The sequence below is a fragment of the Sitodiplosis mosellana genome, unplaced genomic scaffold (assembly GCF_009176505.1).
Source record: "Sitodiplosis mosellana isolate CC-2019 unplaced genomic scaffold, AAFC_SMos_1.0 Smas_scaffold_1, whole genome shotgun sequence".
NCBI lineage: Eukaryota > Metazoa > Arthropoda > Insecta > Diptera > Cecidomyiidae > Sitodiplosis > Sitodiplosis mosellana.
In genome coordinates, this window is record NW_022595244.1 from 8443791 (window position 1) to 8465948 (window position 22158).

A 22158-nucleotide genomic window follows, 5' to 3' on the forward strand; every position below is an offset into this window, starting at 1 on the left:
AGCAATGAGATTGCACACAAGAGAGGGACACAAGAGCAACGAGATGACTTGAAGTGAAATGGCGTTGATGTGCTCAGTAGCTGCGTTATCAATTATTTCTCATATTAGTATACTCGGGTTTGTATAACATATGGAAAGGCGTTTTTACATCCATATTATTATAATAATAATTTAAAACGCATCCATTTACTTGCAGAAAATGCTTAATTATCGCTCTCTAAGGCTTACTTTGTTCCATCAAGTGCTTTACATTTTTCTCATATTTTCTTTTTAGTCTTAATCGTTTGTCAACAAAAGCAACCGTACATGTGTGTATTACAGTGCCATTGTGAACGTATAAACATCATTTCATAACGATTTTATGAGCAAAGAAACCATATTGAAGCCGAGCAAACAATCCGCATTCAATCCAGTTAAATTGTATACAATTTATTTCGAATGTGTTCAAGCTCCAAAGCAAAATTTATAGCAATCGATAAAATATTCATTTTTCCCGAATTGTGTGCTACAGAGAATTGTTCGTCTTATGTGTGAGTTATAAATTATGAATTTTCATATGTTCATGAATAATTGATAAAAAACGATTTCAACTGGAGCAGCGAACAAGTTATGTGTTCATGATATTCATGAATGCAGACACTCTTCAATATTCCAGCGTATGTCAAATATTTCTCACTTATTAACAATACCCGAAAGGCATCGAACAAAAAAAAATTAATCTTGTTTTTATTGATTTAGGCCTTAAATACTTTTCGACCCTTTCGGTTTGTTGAGTCGAAAAGGGTGTGTGTGTGTGTGTGTGTGTGAGAGAGAGCGCGTGTAGAAAAATGTGTGATATGAAAATGTGATCTCTTGAGTTATTTACCCAGCAACCGATATTATACCTTTATCGCAGTGATACCAGCCAAAGAGGCTTCAATTATGAAGTTTCAAAATGCTTACCTGAAACGAAAGTAAAATGAAATATAAATTAGAAATGTCTTTTGCATAAATAATGTTCTAATAATAATATAATAATATATAAGATGGAAGACGGCCCCCTCTGAAAGAAAAAAAACGAAGGTCAACATCAAATGGATTCCATACACTCCACCTCAATCCGAATGGGACACAAACTGTCATCACATCATCGCTGTGCACGCATATTGATTCGACATTATTGAATTTTCAATCCAAATTTGAATTAAAACCCATGAAATTCGTTTGAAATGTTCTACACAAAGTCAACGTACGTTTCCATCAGGTGCACGAAACGTGTCAATACGAATTACGTTTGACAAATACAGTATATGATTTCTACATAAACTTCGGTTTGAAAATACCATCCAAAAATATATATTTCCGAATGAAAAGCAAATTCAATCCAATTTGCCTGCGAATCCATTGCAATGAATATCAAGCACATCAAGGGTACCAATGCTGCGTTGTATTAACAAAAAATCGAATGACTGTCAGAATGGAAATAACAAAAAACGAACGAAAGAAAGAAAGAAAGAAAAAGTTTCACATGGAAACGGAAAAAGTTGCAAAAGTGCTTTCATTTGAAATGTGGTGCGTGATTTTGAGGCACAGCCGCTTTCGAAACGAATAATAAATTGAAGCAAAAGTGACGAGAAACAAAGTTTTTTGAATGAGAGATTCATGTGGAAAAATTCAACGACAACAACAACGAATCGAACAACAAACGACACCGTGCTGAAAACGTGGAAAACAAAACGTTATTAATATTTATTTTATAATTAAGTCGAATTTGAACTGTCACGCGACATTCACATTTGAATAGACGCCCAATTCATTGTGCTCGTTTTATTTCTCGCGTCTATCATAAACAAAGTTATGTTTCGTTTTATTCAATATAATTTAGCCTTTTGTCTGAACGAATTCCTAGACGAGTGAAAAAGAATGGATTTGAAACAACAGTCACTAACAGTTTCTTTCGTTTGATTTTCCTTTTTTCTTCGTTATGTGTAATTTGTCAACGCCGAAGAGTATATTTTTGGAAATTCAGCGCATAGTCAACGTATGGAATCCATACTATGGATTAAGGAGTTGCTTTGTGTTTTAGTTAATTGCAGCGCAACAATTTTATTGCGTCTTGTTTACGACTCAAAACTGAGTTATCAATTGGAAAATATGCAGCTAGTGTTGTGAACGTTATATAACTTGTGTATTACTTTGTTCCGATGGCAATTTCATTTTCCATTCTTTTCTCTTTATTTTCCCCCTTTCTCCCTCCCCCTCTCTCTCTCGCTCTCTCGCTTTAGTGGTTTTAAAGCAATTTGGTTGAAAAGTTGTCAGACATTGGCGCATTAAATAGGGAAACCCACATACGCACACACACATATTACATTCTGTGCATGACATTAGCAGACTAGTAGTCGAAGCGACTACTCTGGTTGGGCGCACTTCAAAAGGACTTGACTGATGGAAAGGATTTGATTTGATTGAAAACCTCAGGACAAACAAATCCCAACTTTTCTTATCAATTTGCTGGCGCAGTGAGAGGTGACGCTTTGCAATCTCGTCAACTTTGCAACTGCCTCGGAACAAATAAACAAATGCAAAACTTTTCCATCCAAACATGGTGACACAATACATCGAAAATGTCGATCCTATTTTCCATATGCCATCGACAATTCGCCATGATATTCAATTTTCCGTCACAAAAAACCGCACGCACAAACACAGACATCGCATTTTCACAGAGCGACTAACACAATTACCGCATTTGTGGAGATTCCAAAAACACACACACACATACACGCTGAGAGTTTCAAAAACTGTGGGCGCTCGCTCGTTCGACACACAACAGTTTGGCTTCCATTTCGAATGGAATAAGCTCAATGAATCTATTCGAAAACCACAAATGCGGTAACTTTGATTGTGCCATCATCAACAACGGTGGCGCATCAATAACATCAGCGCGCACTGGATAAAGATTGGCGCTCAGACAAACGATGAAAAATCGAATTGAGTTTTTAAGCGCCTTCATTCACTAGAAATGAATTAGCTGAGAGTTCGCCTACATAAAATGCATAAATTAATACGCATAATTGAATCAAATCTCAATCCACTGCCGTTCGTTGTTCGTCATCGCCTTCGTCCTTGACGCTGTTGAATTTAACTTGAGATTATGCTTACAAAATTAAATTCCATCTAATTGAATTGAGCAAACAGTACTCGACGATTTTGTTGGCGAATTTTCAATTCATTTCATCGTACATTTCATTTCGCTCAAATCTCAATTTAATGAGACATGCTAAATTGGATTTTTGTTTTTCTTTCTTCGATTTTAAATCCTTTAATCGACTAATGAAGCCGAATTAAATGAGACACCTTTTTCAATGGATCGACGCCAACCGAATGTACATTTTATGTAATTTGTTTTGAAATCGGATATTAATATTTTACCAGGCAAAAGTTAAACGTGACCAGGCGCTGAACCAAAACAAACAGCTCATTGAAGAGTTAACCGCTGACGGCTATTTTAAACCGACCCAGAATGTATCAAAAGCTTAAAACGACCGAGTCTGTCTCCATGTCATGGTTATCCGTTTTTCAACCGGAAAATTGTGCTCAATACAGAATTCATGCAATTATTATTCATTATGAATTCATTTCACATCGAAATAGACGACAAAAGACTGCCACCGAGAATAATTCAATTGGCAGGATGTTTATTGTTCTATAAGCTTACTATTATGTTTGTAATAAAATGATGCAAATTTCGTTTTTTTTTTCAGATTCCACGAAACAGGAACCGCATTTTATACTTTACTGCTGAGAGCATTTATTACTTTAGATTTTTTTTTCGTGCTGATAAAAAAAGGGGTTTCTCTCTTCCTAGAATTGAAATCCGGTGCGAGTTGCTTCGAAATAAAAACAAAGCATCATCCTCTGCATTTCAATTCCGCTCGAATGAAGATGAATAAAAATAAAATGATTCCGTTGGCCGGAACAAATGAAAAACTGCACATTTTGATTTCAAAGTCGATTGTTGTCGTGCATTGTCATAGCTGGAATGGAAGGTTTATATCTCAATTCGAAGTTAATCTAGTAATGTGCATCGGATGAGAGCTACTCCAGACAGCGGTTGGCTAAGCGCAATAAAAAAAACGGAGGAAATGCAGGCAAGGAACGCAAAACTATAATGTAGAGGCGCGAGCATTCGCTTTTTATTACATCAACTGAACGATGTTTTTTTCTGTAACTGAGACAGCGAGTAAAAGAACGGCGAAGCAGAAAAAAAATTACGGTATTGTTACAAGTCAGCGAGTTCTGTTGTGAACTTTGCCAAAGTTTATTCATATTTTTCTTCTTTTCTCTAGTTTTATGCACTGAACTCATTCTTTTCGGCGTTGAAACCGTACCACGACGAATTCAAAGTTAGCAGACGCTTTTGTATTCCTCCGAATTTCGTTCTCAATTCAAATGAAGACTGGTATTGTGTTGCTGGAACATAAATGAGCATATGTGCCCAGAGAAACAAAAAAGCAATAACGTTCGTTCGTTGGCGTTACAAAGAGGAAATTAAGCAGAAGTGCACGAAATTAGGTTCAGAATCACTTACACACAACGCAATTCACATGGAAAAATGGCAAAAGTCATAAATTTGTGCGTCCGAACGGCGAATATCCGGTACATTTAATGCGCATAATAATGCGCTCGAAGGTGTATGTGCTGGCCGTTTTGTAAATATAACACCCAGCGGTGCCATTTTTTGTAAATTTTGCCATACTTCTCGATGTTGTTGTCGATTCTTTTTTTCGTTCTTTCTCTTCGTCTACCGTTCATTCTTCGGCCATTTTCATTTTATCGATTTTTCAACTTTGCCTCTCTTCCGAGGCTCAACAGCCTCCCGCAATCAATTCAACAATGGTGCATAAATAATACATGGATAAAGAGAAGAGATGTAATCATTTTTCTCGGAAGAAACGAACATTTAATATTGCTTGCTCATAGAAACCGCAACAGCCACCTAGGTGATGGTCGGGATGAAGGTAACGCACTTGAGTGAGAGGACGAGAGCAACTTCCATTGAATGGAGGACAAAGCCGAAGAGAATTCGCAACGCTCTTTTGAATGCGACAGAAAAAAAAACACGTTGAATGCGGCAAAAAAAAAATTCGATTCTCCCGATCCAGTATCTATTCATAGAAAAGTTTGTTTTTTGTGCGTATTTCTTGAGTCATTACACGTACGCTCATTCGTTGTAAACGGATTCAAAACGCGCGAACAGCACACACACACTCGTGTAAATCCAGCAAAAGGAACTTTCCTGTCGTTTGATATACGAAAAAAAGAGACGTAAAATTGATTAGAAATCGCATTGATGTACCGAATTGTGTTCTAGGTTTGCACCTGCGTGTGTGTGTGAGAGCGCGCGATTGAATGGGGTTTATTTTTTTAAAACTCAGAAGCGGATTTTGACAGATCTTCGGTTGGTAATCCGTGGAAATCCGGCGACAAGGTAAATGGCACTCGGTTTTGAGCGGGAGCACGAAAGTGAAACGCACATGCGATGCGTTCGTATCGTAAATTGTGTACCACGATTAAGATGTAATGAGAAACGTCAGAGCTTTATTTATATTTCATGAGATGAGCATTCCATGCTCAATGAGCATTGCTGATATACATTTCAATTTTCCATCAGCGAGTTTTTTCCTTTTCTTTTGCTCTCTCTCTCTCTCTCTCTCTCTCTCTCTCTCTCTCTCGCTCGCAGTTTCATCCACTTACATAAGGGGTTGTTTTTTTTATTAACATTGCCATGACTGAACGTCAAAGTGTACTCGATTCCGTAATTTGTGTTTTATGTGCAATTCCAGTGTCTGCTTCGAGCCACTTACAAAGCTTCAATTTCTGTTTCGTGCGTAGAATGGTATGAGCCATTCAGAAAATAAATTCGTCTTATGGACGTGTCATCAAAGCTTCGCTGCAAGAATGAAAGCAACAAGCCTCGCTACTTTTGTTCTAATCAGATGCGCCTACTATTTTATGACATATTGAACCATTTGAAGTATGTAAATACATTGAAGCGAATTTGGCAATGGCACGTATGCACGATATTTTGCTTGATCTTGTTGTTTTTTCTAACGATAAATTAAAGAATAACGAAATCTTACAGTAAATACATAGAACACGCTTGCAGTGGCATTACAGCATTCAATAAAGATCGTCATTTATTTGATCCGTATTCAATTCCAACCATATGCAACGTTCTAACTTTAATTTACTGATATTATCTTAAATCGTCGAATAACCACTGCTATCTCGTGTTTCCCTCGACAGACACACAGAAGGTGGTAGTGACAAAAGCATTTGAAATTCGCCTCACATCCTAATCTATGCACGCACGCGGTTTTTGCATCAACATGCAGCAAATCGTTTCGGTTTCCATCATTCTATTTTGGAATTTTTGAGGTGTTTTTCTCGCTCTCTTTGCCTTACACTCGCTCTCGCTTGTTGATACGCACGTAATTACCATGTCGAGATACAGCACATCTAAGCTTGGTGGGTTTCAAGTTCGAAGAAAATAACACCGAAGATGGATCGAACTGAATACGAAATGAAAGTAGAGCAATTCCATATTGTTTCTCATCTCTCCCTCGCTATCTTTCTTCTTCTTCGTGTGTTCTTTTCACGATTGCCATCTTGTGAGCGCTGCGCTTCAGAAATAGGCATCACTTTTTCTCTCTTTCTGTACTGGATTTTGTGTTCTTTATTTATTTACTCTGATTGTTGCTATTCCGAATGTTTTCATTACGAGAATGAGCCAGGTTGCAGAGCAACACCATGCACGCACACACACACACCAACATTTGATGGAACGGCACGTATCAACATACATATATGTGTTTGCCGTAGATGGATTACGGTAAGATTTTCGCAATTCCACGATTTCGGTGTGCAAAGCGATTATTATTCAGAGCGCTTGAGTCTATTTGTGTGTGTGTGTTTGAGGCTCATGCTTGAGGTATTCAAGACACTCATCGCACCAGACATACCCGCATCCACTGTGTAATCTCAGAGAGTGAAACTCTTTCGCTTCATGCGCTTTCGTCGTCATTTACACTTGAGATGTGTCTTTTTTTCTGGTGCACGCTAGATACAAGTATAAATGGTTTCTTTATTTGTTGCCATTTGAAAAAGGGAATTTTGGTGTGTCAGCTTGATGAATGCGTTGGAGCATATCATTCGGCGAAAATAATGACCTTGAACAGTCATTTTTCTCGACACAAACTGAAAAGGGTATACATTGTTTTCAACGCGTACTGCCGACAGACCTCCCTGAGTGTTCGTCCGATACAAGTATTCGATTATTAATGGTACAACATTGCAGTGGCTATTTGTGGTTTAATATCTAATGTTACTCATTTATAATATTAATTTAACGTGGAAGCAACAACAGCACAATTAACAAAAGAAAAGGCCATACCTCTAGCCACCTCTCGATTGAATTCATATAAATTGATCGTCTATCAGTTTTCTTAGCAAATAAAACCGTTCCGACGCATTTGCCTTAAGTCTGAAAATGTATTATCGACTCCAACACCATTCACAGTATTAATATTTTATGACACGACCGTCAGCTTGGTGTTGTTGTTTTTCTTCTTTCATTCTCGTCCACTTTTCCACTGTAAATACATTATTTATATAACATTCAAAGGAAACTTCCCCAAACGGATTCCACGATTTCAGCACCAAAAAAAACGCACAGCAAAGTGGACACTCTCGTCCTGCTGAATTTTATGGTTCACATGAAATTTAGACGATTTAAATTGAACATTCCAACTTGTTGAAATGGCGTTTTTATTCGTAATCAGTCATTTCACTTCGTTTATAACATAAACTTTTATATGGGTGGGTGGTTCGTACATTTTTCGTTTTTATTTCAAGCAATTTCCGAATAAACATAAAACTCCAGAGCTGCTTCCAGTTTTAACGTCTCATTCGATTGAGCCGTAGGAAATTCCAAAGTTTAACAACTTCATTGAGAATGGTTTGAAATTTCCCCAGTCGGAGGGAGCGTGTACAATGTACATATACACAATAATGACAAGCAATGAAGTTGTTTATTCCGATTAACGAAACTACCTGTTACAAAATCATTCATCGATAAAGCAACCGCCACCCCCTCTAATTATGGCACAACTTGGAATAATCTACTAATTATCTGATTTTATTTCGCCGAGCGCTTGATTGTTAGATTTTTCGAACCGCTCGAACTGAGCAATTAATTTTCATTGCTTCGTTTGGATGAAGAAACGTTTCGTCTCTCTCTATGTGTGTTGTTGTTTTGATAAAACAATTGCACGAAAAGCGCTTGTTAAGCCACGAAAAAATGTGAACCATTAAGCGTTCAATCGTCGTGTAATCAAAATATGGGTTGATGACGGTGATTTAAGTTGTAGCCCTTATACATGTCTACCAAGCATAATTCAATCGTCTACGCATTTTCTTTGGTGTAAACGGAGGTAAAATCGATTTTCGACATAATTGAAGGTTTCAATAAGACTCCAATTACCAATTATTTTCTCTTACATTATAATTATGAAAAGCATATGAAGTGAACTGAAATAACATGACCGGCGACGACATTTCCGCCAACGGACAAATATGATGATGATAAACAATGTCAAACTGGCTTCAATCGATCAATATCACCGCTGGAAAAAGCAAGCAAATGAGTGAAATGTGATGGAGTGCGGTGTCGGCTGACAGCGGCATCGGCTCAACATTTCATTTCACACATTTATTATTCCATCGAAACACTCACATCGATCGAAACTTGTTTATTACGTGGCGTTGAGAGCAACTATTGCAAAGTTTTCAGCATCAGCGCCCGTGTTCAAGATTAACTCTCTAGTGCATTTACTTAGCCAGTTGTTGAGCGTAAGTAAACAAAAATTAACACTTTGCATTTGGAAATCTGGAGAAAATCTCGGTAATTTCCATGAAAGGATTAGTAAACAGGCAATAAATTCCAGCTTGAACATTAGAGTGAGCAGCACGATGCGATGAATTCTCTCTTTTCACAAAAAGACTTGAATGTTTTCCCAGCAAATCGAATCACACAACTTGTGTGCAGTCATTTCCATTTCGTGGCATTTGCATAATTGAGTAGTTGACGCGGGGCGCTTGGAGATGGAGAACTTATGCATCAAATGGCAAACTGCACGAGTATTTGCAAATCAAATGACCAGAAATCTTTCGTGCGACTAAAGTTTTATCCTCGGCCCGTTTTTTTTTTGTTACGGTAAACATACAAAACACAGGTGAAGTGCTTCAAAGAAGACATCGCCACTTTATTACCAAATTTACATTTTTCGACGAAGAGCAGCAGCAGCAGCAGCAGGAGGAGGAGGAGGAAAGGTAAAAATCTTTTCCTCCAACGACAAATGTTCGTCGTACAACAACGGAATCGTAATGCAAATTGCGAATGCAAGCAACATCAACAGAACACCGAGCGGTTGGAAAAGTTTTTGGTGAGTGTGCGACGTCGTTTGGAATTCGTTTTGATGATGAAAAAAAAGAAGAGAATAAATGTAATTACGTGAATCGAGCACGAAGAACGGGTTTTTTTCTGCTGTCGAACGCGCAACATAATGAAAGTACAACAGCTGCAAGTGGTGCATTTAACTTTTCAATCCACATTAATTCGAGCATTCAAATTCCAAAAACAAGAATAAATTTCCAACCACGCGCGTTCTTATGCTTGCGCTCATGCTGAAGCGCGCGCACACACACCAAGCAAATAATATATGTATAAAGAGCCGCGATTAGGTGCTATGCGATATGATTCGCTTTTTTTCTTTGCGTTACACTCATTTCTCTTCGAATGCACCGTGGATGAGAGTGTATGTGCGTGCGCCGAGCCCACAAACACACCTGAGCAACACAACACACACAACACATACAGTTCTCATTCACAGCAGACAATTCAATCACTTTGAATATGCCGTGTGCGGCTGACACCGATGAAACTCGCTTTAGCATTCACTGGTATCATCCATACATGCACATATTGGAATTGCGTTCTTCTTTTACTTTATCATATTGTTTGCATTCGGTTTGTTACATGCACGTCGGTTTCTTTCTTTCTCTCTTGGTGAACGTGTTTTTGTTGTTGTTTTTTCGTTCTTTTTAATACGTGTGTACCGTTAGTTAGTCGGTCAACCTAACGGTACTCAACTGCTGAAGAACCACAGCGAAAGAGAGGAGAACAAATCTCGCTGCGATGAATGTAAATAAAAACAAACAAAAGCGAAGAGAAATTTCAGCGACACAAATGAAACGTGTAGTGAACCGAACAGCACTACGTGCATTTGACATGATGTTGCTGTTCAGAACGAGAAAAAGAGTTCACATTCATCGATTTTCCATGCAATTTTGATTTTGTGTTGTAAATTTTTATTCAAAACCCCGCCATAACTCTATTTTTGTCTGTCACTGTGTGATTTACATGGTGTGATAATCGTATTGAAATGGGAGAATTAATTCTGGCAAATCACCAGAGCGTTCTTTATGCGCGCGGCCAGTTATTGACGAAGACTGACAGACTGAATTGATTGATTTGAATGGTATCGGGGTCAAATGGAGCCGATTTTCAATGGTCTGGTAATTCTAATGAGAATAATGTTGAGCACATCACTCATGTCATGAGTTATGAATATCGTGCCGAATTCTATTCTCTTCACACGTTCATCGGTTTATGAAATATATTTTTTTTTTTGCATAATCACTGCAAGATTGATTTGTTAATTTTAGATTCGTTTGGGCAAATGCCCGTGAAATGTTCTTACTAATTATACTCACAAATGAAGCAATCGGTTGTCCAGTGTTTTCGTGTTGCTTTCACTGTGTGATTTAGCCACTTAAATCATTTCGACAAATATCGTGCATGACTCAGAAAAGAACCAAAATTCCAATAATAAAGTTTTTTCAACAATAAAAACGGTGCCACTGCCCAGCAAACCGGTTTTTTCGGCTGTTGCTCTAAAGTCTAGGGGAATATCACGCTTAAATTATTTCAAATATTTCAAAAAAATCCAATTTATCTCTAAGAATCTGTCGTATGAAATATGGTGGATATTTGTGAATACGGCCGAATATTGTGGATTTTTGTGATTATGAATGATATTTAAATGTATTTATTCGGATTTAATGCAAAACATCTCAAATATCTCCAAAATCCACAAAAATCTGATTTATTTATTCGAAATATTCGAAAATATGTCATACAATTGATGTTTATTTAAAATATATCAAATATCTCACAAGATTGAAGCAGCGTGATATTCCCCTAGTCTAAAGTTGCGGTCATGCCCGATGCGGATTGTTGACGAAAAACCGACCTTTTTTCTGCATTCACTGTGATTCAAATCAACAGTCGCCACAGCCCGAGAGAGAGAGAGAGAGAGAGAGAGAGAGAGAGAGAGAGAGAGAGAGAGGGCGGGAGAGAACAACATCGACGAGCGAATGAAACGGACAATTAAACCAATTCGAATCTCCGTTATAGTGTTCAATTTATATAAATGTGGATTCAATACAGAAGTATACATACGAAAAACAACGGCAAAATAAATTGCTTTCCCTGTCACACAGCATTGCCGGTCGGTCATTCTTTTTTTTTCGCTTCTCTCAATTCTCAGGCGCGCACACAAATATCGCAGAAAAACACGCACATTGAACCAGTGCCCAAACATTTGAAAATAAATGTATTATGCGCTGAACGTGTGTGTGTGTGTGTGTGTCAAAATAATCGGTTTTTATTTGCTCAATCAACAGAGGGAAAGAGAGAGAGACGCAGTAAAAAATAGAGGCAAAAATCTCAGCAATATGAAATATTCCATAATTTAATATGCTGATTGAATTCGATGAGATAGCGAAAAAAGAACCATACAATTTTCGCTTCCGAGTTACTTTGGTCTTTGGTTAGAACGGAGAAAAAAAAAGAATGGGCCCACAAAAAAACGTGCTTAATTGAAAATTTGATTGCATGTTATCCATTTTTTTTATACATACTCTTACATTTTGTTCGCTTTGTTTCGTGACAAAATTGTAATACGAGAAATTGCGACAAAACGCGAGGCTACATTGACAAAAGAGAACAAAAGAGGATTACTCAATAAGTGTTTTCATTGGGATTCCGTGAGCAGTGGAAGTAATTAATAGGTTTGGGTGTTTCAATCAGCTCAATTTCGAAATTATTATTACGTTTTTTTTTTGTGTCAATTTTAAAAAGCATTTATAACTCATGCCACGAATATGTGAATATACTTTCTCTTGCAAATTTCAAGCGATTCGCCCCCCCCCTCTCTCTTTCTGTTGGATAAATGAACAAAATTCAAATTCAGCATGGTGCTATTGAACTCGATCGCTCCACTTGGAAACGTTCGATTGCAGTGTAATGAATGTCACCGCAGAATGAGGGTTGACATTAATGTCATGAGATATTCAAAGTACATTGAAGCAGAGCTTCTGCCAAGAACGATCGATACACACCACACGAAAAATTTGCCACGGAATATTTATAATTTTCATTAAAAGCACTCATACATATTTTACGTGTGGCGATGGGGATGCTGGATTTTAACGGTTATATTTTAATGTTGCTTGTATGTTTCCGTTTTCTAAGCGTTTAAATTCAGTAAATTACGACTGAATAAAGTGTTTTACGAGCAGATTTTGCTTATTTCTCACTTGCTCACAAACACACGCTCCCGCTATTATTACAAACCATGCAGAACGGTATAACGTACTATAGGCATCATTTCATCAGTGTGAGTAAACAAAAAAGCGCGATAAGTCATAAAACATGCGAGCATTTAACCGAAATACACTCTTGACACAGAACATACACATATGCGCGTCGAAATTCAGTGCACAAAAACGGGATTCATCGTGGAAATAAGTCCCCTGAAATACGAGTGAGAGCGAGAAAGAGCGACTAAAATAATAGAAATTCAGCTCGTGCTCTGAAATAAAATGACATTTCTGTGTTATGATTATAATCAGGCAGTGATATTATGGAGGTTTATGCGCGTTGGGCCAACGACAAACGTACATCGAATATTAATTTCTTGTTGGTTTTTTTTTCCTGTCTCTATCTGTGTGTGTGTGTGTGTGTGTGTGTTGTGTGCAAAAGCAGGAAGCGACAACAGCACCAGTGAACAGGCATGTACACAGCTGCATATAGTCACACTTTGATGGAGTAATACGTTGGCTTGTGTTGAGCCAAACACAGTGCTAAAATAGCGAATGGCATAGCGGGCAGAGGCAAAGTGAGCTGGCAGTGATGCCAATGCAATATGCACAACGCATAAACGTACATTTCAAAATGCATTAATGTCGAGTTTATGTTGTCGGCGATGTTTATAGAGCTAAATAACCCGATTTTTGTGTCCGTTGTATTTTGGCAAATGTGCAGAATTCTGGTGGCTGCACAGTGCACACACACTCACACTGCTGCTCGAATGTATGTGTGTGTGTATTGTATTTTGTTTGCCATTCGGAAAAAAAGCACACAGAATGCAAACAGCATCAAGCCGAACGAAGGCAATATGATATTTTGCAAATATTATGTGTGCGCCTGCAATATGAAACAGCATCATTTACCCGAAATATCAGCAACAATAAACGTATGAAAAGTACTTGTGATTCGTCGGTTGAATCATTTCCGACACAGTCTTATCAGTGTTGCCTCACAACAAACTGCTGCGACTGTTATCGCTTTCGGCTGACACAACGAATGTAGAACACATACAAACACACATTCACTATTTCACTCGCCCAATCTCTCTCTCTCTCTCTAACACCGACGGAAATATGATGACTTCCGTCTGTGTTTGTGCACTGCAAATGCAATCAATAAACGACACGCTCTTCCACACACATCCAACTCCGATTCATATTTCAATTTGCATCTTTATTCTTTGTTTGCTATCATTATTTCAGTGGCATCCCCCCGCTGCGTTGCCGACATGACATACCGATTCTATGACAAAAGAATACCCAACCAAACAAAACACTTCACACAAATATCTTAATACTTCTCCGAAAAACCACCTCTTCTCTACTCCGTATCAGCAGCTATTCTGGCGAATTTTATCACACAATAAAAGAATGTTACTCTTTCATTTGCCAAATGCTTCTCATTTCAACAAAAGACACATTTCAATCTTATCTTTGAAGTTATTGTCATAATGCCGTTTCTTTTTTCAATCAGTTTTGCTGCACCAAAACAGATGGATACAAAAATATTGAAATTATTCCATAGAAACAAGCCAGTTGGTGTACACAATTTTTTTGGTTATTTCACACATGAGTAAATTTGTGATAAAATTATCACAGTAATTGCAATTTACTTGTCATGAGTTTTTAACGCCCCAGAATTTTTATACATTTTCTGTTTGTTTCAGTGTTGAGCGATAAGGAATTTGTTGAGCGTTTCATTTGTGACATATTCCAGTCGAAATAAGTTGAATGCGCATTTTTTTTTCTCCTTTGGGTGTTCCATGGGTGTTGGATTTAATGCACCGGAAATCCCAATATTTAATTTCATCGAATATATTTGTCGCGCAATAACATACACAAATTATTCATAACATTGTCGAATTTATCAATTTACGCTGACCATTTCAACGCTGACTATAATTAAATTTTACTCCGTCTTTTTTTTTGCTCGCAAACACATACGCACACATTTGTGCGGCAATTTTTACATTGCGTCAATCACGAAAAAGATTGAAAAAATATGCCAATTTTTTAATTATTCATTCGAAATCAGGATATGGTTTGCTTGTGCATACACAGATGGTTTTTTTTGCTGTTGATTCGGACGAAATGAGAAAAAAAAACGCTTGATTTTATATAGATAATTGGCTGATTTACATTTCAATTTAAAAAGGTACACATACAGTGCATTGATTTCCGGCCACAGATGTGCGAGCCATTGCCCACAGTATCAAAATATTTCGGCCAGTTTATATTTATACTCAACGAACGGAAACCGGTGTACGGCAATGATTTTGATAAGTTTTTTTCCCGTTAGGTTGTGTTTCATTTTATTGTTTCGAATGGCATAGTAAGAATTCAAAAATTAATTCAGTTTTTGAGATTTTGTAGCCGAAATAAATCCAGATGGGTGGACGCATAATGTGCGTAAATTAACAAAACACCATTTGGCATCGTCATCAAACCTCTGCCGTCGCCATGCTGCTGCTGCTGCTACGACGGCTTGATGCAAATGAGAACCCAGTTACTTAATAAAACCTTGTATAAATATATTGAATCCTGTGCGAAAAAGAACATTATGCGTTCGTTTTTACAGCCGATTACGCAGTCCTCATTTTGAATTCTGAATTGAATTCTCTCACTCATACTCTTGCTCACTCATTCGTTCGTTCGCACGCTCGCTCGCTCGCTCGCTGTCGTTCTCTATTCGCGAAATATTTCGAGCAGTCGAAAGCTTTTATTCAAATTACATCCCATGCTCTGTATTGTTCAATGCACAAAAATGGAATAAATTTGAATGTGATTTGCGAAGTTTGTTCTCTTGCTATTCGCCCATTTAAGACCGGATTCTCCATCTATTTACGATACTATAATATGATTATTTTCATCAGCTGAAATCGATTCGGCCCAGTCGCACGCATTTTCATCCATTACAAATAGAACAATGCGGCATTTTGGGCAGCAGCAGTTCAGCGCTGGCAAAACAAAGCCCAACTCAAATGAATTGGATGGTTTTATTTTTATTCAGTGTAGAAATCGTTGATTTTGCATGTGAGTCGGTGTGTATATTTGCTGAATAAATTCAGGCATCGCAAATGACTTTTGCCGTTAGCAATAAATCAACTACACGCGTTCAAAATTCATAGTACATCGGTCGTTGTTTATAGCGCATATCTGCTTCGGTGATAATTTGTTTTGTTTTACGTTCGTTAAATCCGAGATTCGTTCATCATCATCGTTGCTCTTGAATCGCGTTACCAGGTGAGTATGTAAACATACCTATTGTGTGTAGCATGAGCGAATGGGTCAATTTAGATGCGGCTCAAGCATCTACAAATTTAATTTGCGACATCTAATAGCATATCGTTTGATGCGATGAACATAACATTTGCCCGAAAGAACAATTCATCGGCCGCCATTTTCGTGCCGTATTTTATTTGAATCTCATTATTTTCTATCGGAAATTACGGGCATTACAACGATACGGATGACTTGACAACGGTGATGATGCAAAATGTTTTATGGTTATTCCGATCTGAAAGAAGCAAAGATGGCTATGGCAGCTGAATGAACATCATCAACAACAACCAAACCATTTCGTAATTAGAAGCGATATGAAATATTTTGTGATGATCAGCGAGAGTATTTTTGCGTATCAAGCTGGTGGATTAAATTGGTCACTGTCTTCATTGGATTGAGGAGAGCGTGCAATAGATGAGGCGGTGAGTGAAACCACAGAATAATGTTCATTCAGTTTGGAAAAAGTTGTGATTTTATGCAAAATGATTTGAATAAATAAATTTTCCAACGCGTTGAAAAGATTCAGCCGTTTTGCATATCAAGCTTATGCTAGAGCCAAAAGTATTTGTCATCGTTTTTCATGCCGATATTCTGTGGCGTGTAAAAATGAAAAGTCATTACTTTTTCTAAACTCTCGGTGGCGCGTGCTTCGTGAGACTTTTGTTCTGCGAAGTGTATGAATAATCTAAACTGACTTCCACTCGAATGAGATGGACATCGAGTTGGGCATACGTTTCAAGGTTATCGGTTCAAATGGGCGTTATCGTCCGATTAGAGAGAACACACCCGAGTTCAATTAGTCTCTGAAAAGTTCATTTACAGTTTCGTTTTTTTTCTCTATCTCACATACTCTATGTAATTTGATCCGTTTAATTTTATGAGCGTATGAGAACACGGCTTTAAAATGTCATAAATTCTGCGCACTTATATATTGTTGTTATGAATTAAAGTTTCATTTGATGTGAGAAGAGTGAAAAAAACACGCAAAACAATTGAATTGTTTCCCGTTCAAGTAACCATTTGAGCTTCGGATTTCATGCCATTCTTTTATATTATTATTTTTGCTGCTGCTGCTATTACTGTATGAACTTCACTTGGCACCATTTTTTTTTTTTCATAAAATGTACTTTAAATTGCTGATCTGTGAAGAGACTTTACAATTTAATATATAAATTTCATTGTTGTGTGCTCGGAACAAAAGTGGAAATCTTTCTCTCGCTCATGTTGAGCGGCTCAACGCTCTTTTAGACCAGTGAAATTCATTGGAGCATTATTTAGTTTCGCAAGTTAAATGCTATGTCAAAAGAATTTATTCACATGAAACGTGGAAATTGGTTGGAATACACGACAAAAAAAAGTCACTGTTGCAGGTGTCAATGAACTGTGAAGATTCTTTCAAATCAGCCAATCGATTGACTAATAGGACCGAGCAAGAGAAACAAAAAATATGCTTTTATATCGCCAACTTGAAAGCGAACAAAAAGCGCTTTTTGTTCGCATTGTTTCCAAATCTTTTCGATGCTGGAGATTCCGTTGGAAATAACAACATTCTAGATTGTTTTGTTTGCATATTTTTTTCTCCGATATGTTTTCTTTTCACTCCATTTCGGTTGATTCGGCAGCAATGAATGCGTTTAGAAAACTGGTTTGAGTGAGTCGGTGAGTTAAGTCGGTGGCACTCGAGTTTCAAATGACGATTTGACACTTTTTCCCTCGTTTCGATATTACTTGAATGCATACATCTTTTCACACTCTTGAGCTTATAGATGCTCAGACCGAGATTTCATTGAAATCTGATGAATAAGAAAACGGGCGCTCAAGTTACTAAATAAATTGTGGAATTAATTTTGTTGTCTGCGCGTGTGTACTTTTTTCTTCATTGGCTTCACTTTTCGACTCGTCTGGCCGGTCAAAACAACCCAGCTACGCTCTAATACTGCGCCCGGCTTTGTTCAAGAATAAAATAAACAAAACCTTTTTTCTTATCTTTGTTCACTGGAATTTAATACGGACCAAATTTGTTTTGTTTTGTTTTTACTTGAAATCTTACGAATGCTTCACCATATTTACTTTGACCGAAATGCAAAGAATGAATGAAAATGGTATGCTGCGCATTTAGTTTTCGTAGAAACATAAACGTATGATAATACACCCAGCATTTGTTACAATGAGACTGATAAACAAACATTTTCTATTACACTTTGCATCAATTGGTCAGACGATGTATCGAGCCTGGCTAGATTCTAGTCGGCTGTGTGATGCGACATACATTGGATGCGTGAAAAGAGAATGGGAGAGTGTCAGACGAACATCGGCTTTAATTACGCCGCCACATAAATGAGGTGTTGAAAGAATATTAAACAAAAGTCAGACATTCGCTTCAACGGCGGCGTGTCTAAACTACTGTCTTTTTTTATCGAGCCTTGACAGGCCAAAAATATTATTATTGACGAACGGTTCAATAATGAATGGCGTCGGAGAGCAAACGAACACATACATTTTGACCGAGACCTTCAATCTTTCGGGTGCGTGTGTGTGAGGGAGAGTGCTTTTGTGTGCCCGTGGACTCAAACTACCAAAGAAAAACTCTAAATATTTCATGGTAGCGGCACACCTACAATACATAATTACCATAGCACACAGTGAAGCAATGTTAATGATGATAAGCCCGAAATACAACAGAAAAACGGTTCAAGTATTGTATGTTTGATTCACCTCTGGCCTGATTGATGAACGAACGAACGAACGACTAAAGTGAAATGAATAGGCTCGAGCAATGCCTATCCAATATTGATTTTCAATGTCCAACCACAACAGCCCCCATTTCAATTTACCATACACCAAACGCAGCATTTAATTTTATTTAGGTGAACGCTTACAAAATAATTAATTAAAATGTGAGCACTGAGCAACATCCATCGAAATGACAATATTCACGATTAATGCCGCCATTCCGTTGCCCAATATTTTTATCTGTGTGCACCCTTTGTTTGCCATTTGCCGTTCGATTTTTTATTTTGCACCAAAAACATCTCATTATTAAATAACATGATGGATTGAATGCCGTTTATTTGATCCTGCCGATTTAATGGCATCGATTATTAATTCATAGTCAACCATCAATTATTATTTATAATATGTGATTTATGGCTTAAAATTCATCAAATTTATTGGAAATTCCGTCAATAAATTTCGGCTGATTGGTGTAGCATTTGCTGCGACACCGGGCTCCATAACCTTGATAAATGTTGTAATTCCATACCGTCTCAATAAATGATAAGCATTAAGCAATCGAAAATTCTGAAATCGAACCTCTGGTATGTACGAATTCCAGGATAAGCAAAGATTTCCAAATATTTCAAGGCGTTTTTCTCTTTCTCTCTCTCTCTCTCTCTCTCTCTCTCTCACTCACTCTCTCTGAAAGTGTAATATCAATATTTTCTCGCTATTCTAATAACAAGAGTTCAATTCTCAGTTACCATGGCAAACGGTTTTTTTTCGCTTTTTTTGTCGCTCTTTTCAACATTTTATTAAAACATCAATACTATGCAAAATGCACACATTGTACGAATCGTGTATATGCTTGCGGAACAGAGGGATTGCATATGTTTTTCAATCGATATCGCTTTGCATTGAGATCAGAGCTCGTGTGTCTGAGTGAGTGGCAAAATTGATAATGTGAGAATGTTGGATTCGAACAATATGATATTGATGCTGCTCGACATTCACAGGAAGTTGAACAGTGGAAAATATGCACGGTCTCCGCCAATAATATTTCTGCATTGTGCAATCACTTGAATAGTAGTGAACGGAGTAGTTGCTCCTCCTTGTTGTAGCTTTTTGCCCTGAAGATATTGAAATGAGCGAAACTTCTGTGCGATATAGAATTCCGTTGTCGAAGTGCACATCGATGTCATTGGAAAATTTCGGGCGATATTCTCATTGTCATCGGAAGCCATGGAACACACACACACACACACACACACACACACTTCTTTCATACTTTCACCGCAGCTACGAACTACTTTGATCAGAACACACAAAGGGCACTAGAATCAGGATATATATCGATGGAAAATATAAAACCAGAGTCAATTTCACAGCAAGAAGAATTTTGCTCATTTTGTGGTTTCGAATCGGTTCCATAGATTGCTTTCATTTCAAGACTGCATCTCGTTTTATGATTGGCTCATGTTTACACTTGGGATCGTTCAATATATGCACATTTTTGGTTTTCTTTTGTGTGTTTTCTATTGCCGTGTGTGTCTCCTCTGGAATATTTACAGTTGTAGACTTTTTTTTCTGGGTTGAAAATGGCCAAATTACACTATCGATCATGTTTTTCAATATATAATTGAACCGATATTCTTTTTCAATTCCGTATTCTTCAAAATGCAATATGAGCTATTCTCCAGTTGATGCTTAACATGCATTTCCCGTAGCATCGCTTACATTGTATCAACAGTAACAGAAGAGATCGAATAATGGCATGAGTAAGACACGGCTTATTTACTTGCTTACGTCGTATTTGTCAATTCAATAAAACAACAACTTGAAAAACTAATATTTTGTTGGATTATTTATTTCATTGAATGGCCACATATACTAACCAAAATATGATTAAAACTGGACGAATCGTCGAAAATGATGAAACAACTTTTTCAATATGCAGCAATTAAAACCAATTCACGAAATAGTTTATGCAATTTTTTAAGTTTTATTCCAATTTCAGTAGAATTACTGTACAATGTACATAAAACTGCAAAAGACCAAAAATTGATTCGCTCAACCATTTCAAGAAGTTAAACAACAATTCAATGTATTTCAATTGTTGCTATGCAATTGGAATTTAGTTTGTGCAATAGAGACAACAAAAAAAAATATGAAACTGGCAAGAACAAATAAATACACACGGCTAAGTGAAAAATCACGTTTTGTACGAGTGTGCATATTCGGTTCGTGCAGAAAAGCAAAACACTCGAAGCGCTGGTAAACTGGTGAGGCAGTGTGTTGCAGATGTTCGAATGGTATATTGCCATCACAACTTGTTACCCATTCGACTCATCGACCTATATTCGTAAAAACGTCAAAATGCCAACGTGGAACTATCTACATGGTTCCCAATCGTCGGCCGTCTTTCACATCTTGTTTTCCGAATGGTTTGCCGTTTGTTTTTCGGTATCTTGCCAAGCGGCAGGCTTGTGTGTGGCACACGAGTCGGCCTACATCCGAAGAGAGAAAGTAGGGAAAAAGGCAAAATTCAATCCGATTTACAAAACTGTGCACTCGATCTCGGAGGACTTTTGTATGACATTTTTTTATAATTTATTTATTTGTATGTTTCGTTGTGTGCATGGGAATCAATATTTGCCCAGCATTCAATGTTTGCACTGACTAAGCACCAGAGACGAGATTCAAGAGCAAAAAACAACAACGAGTAATTCATTGTGACAAAATCGATTCAACGTGTCTTAAAAGTTCCATCGATAAAACCAAGAACCGAGAACCGAACCGAGACGATGAATCGAATAGAACAAAATTAAAAGCAGGCACAATGAGAATGCTCAAGACCTACGGCAAGCAAAAATCGAATGTTCAGCATAAAGCCAAAATGCCGAGTACTTTTCTCACTCCCTTTCTCTTTCGCTCTCTCTCTCTTTCCCTGTTGGCTGCAAGCTAATTTCAATGTCTTAAGTGTATTGTGCAATTTATTACGATAAAAGTAGTTCGAATAATAAATGGAGTTCGATATTGGTGAATCTATTGGCATTTCAGAGCAAACGGGACGAATAAAGTATGCATGGTGTTTTGCTTTCCGACCACTGTGTCTCCCGATCTCCGTGTGTACAAGTGGCTGCTGCTGTTGCTGCTGCAGATGAGAACCGTTTTTGTTGTGCATGCAACAAGGGAAACCCAAATACTAAATTCAAATAGCTTCATCCGCTTTTATTCCTCTCTCTCTCCCTCCCTCTTGAGAAACCCCATTCGAGTTGTGTTATTTGTATATATTTATTGACATTTATATTCGCTTTTCTGCCTATTGCCTTTACATCCCCAGTGTCGTTGAACATCTCGGTCTCGACACTCGATCGACGGCATCTAAACGATACATTCACACACACC

At 37.5% G+C, this 22158-nt stretch overlaps 1 protein-coding gene across 7 annotated transcripts in view; it reads right to left on the reverse strand.

Moving 5' to 3' along the window:
- The window catches only part of LOC129573597 (maternal protein pumilio-like), a 190465-nt gene that overhangs the window by 63533 nt on the left and 104774 nt on the right, over window positions 1–22158 (reverse strand). The window lies entirely within an intron of this gene.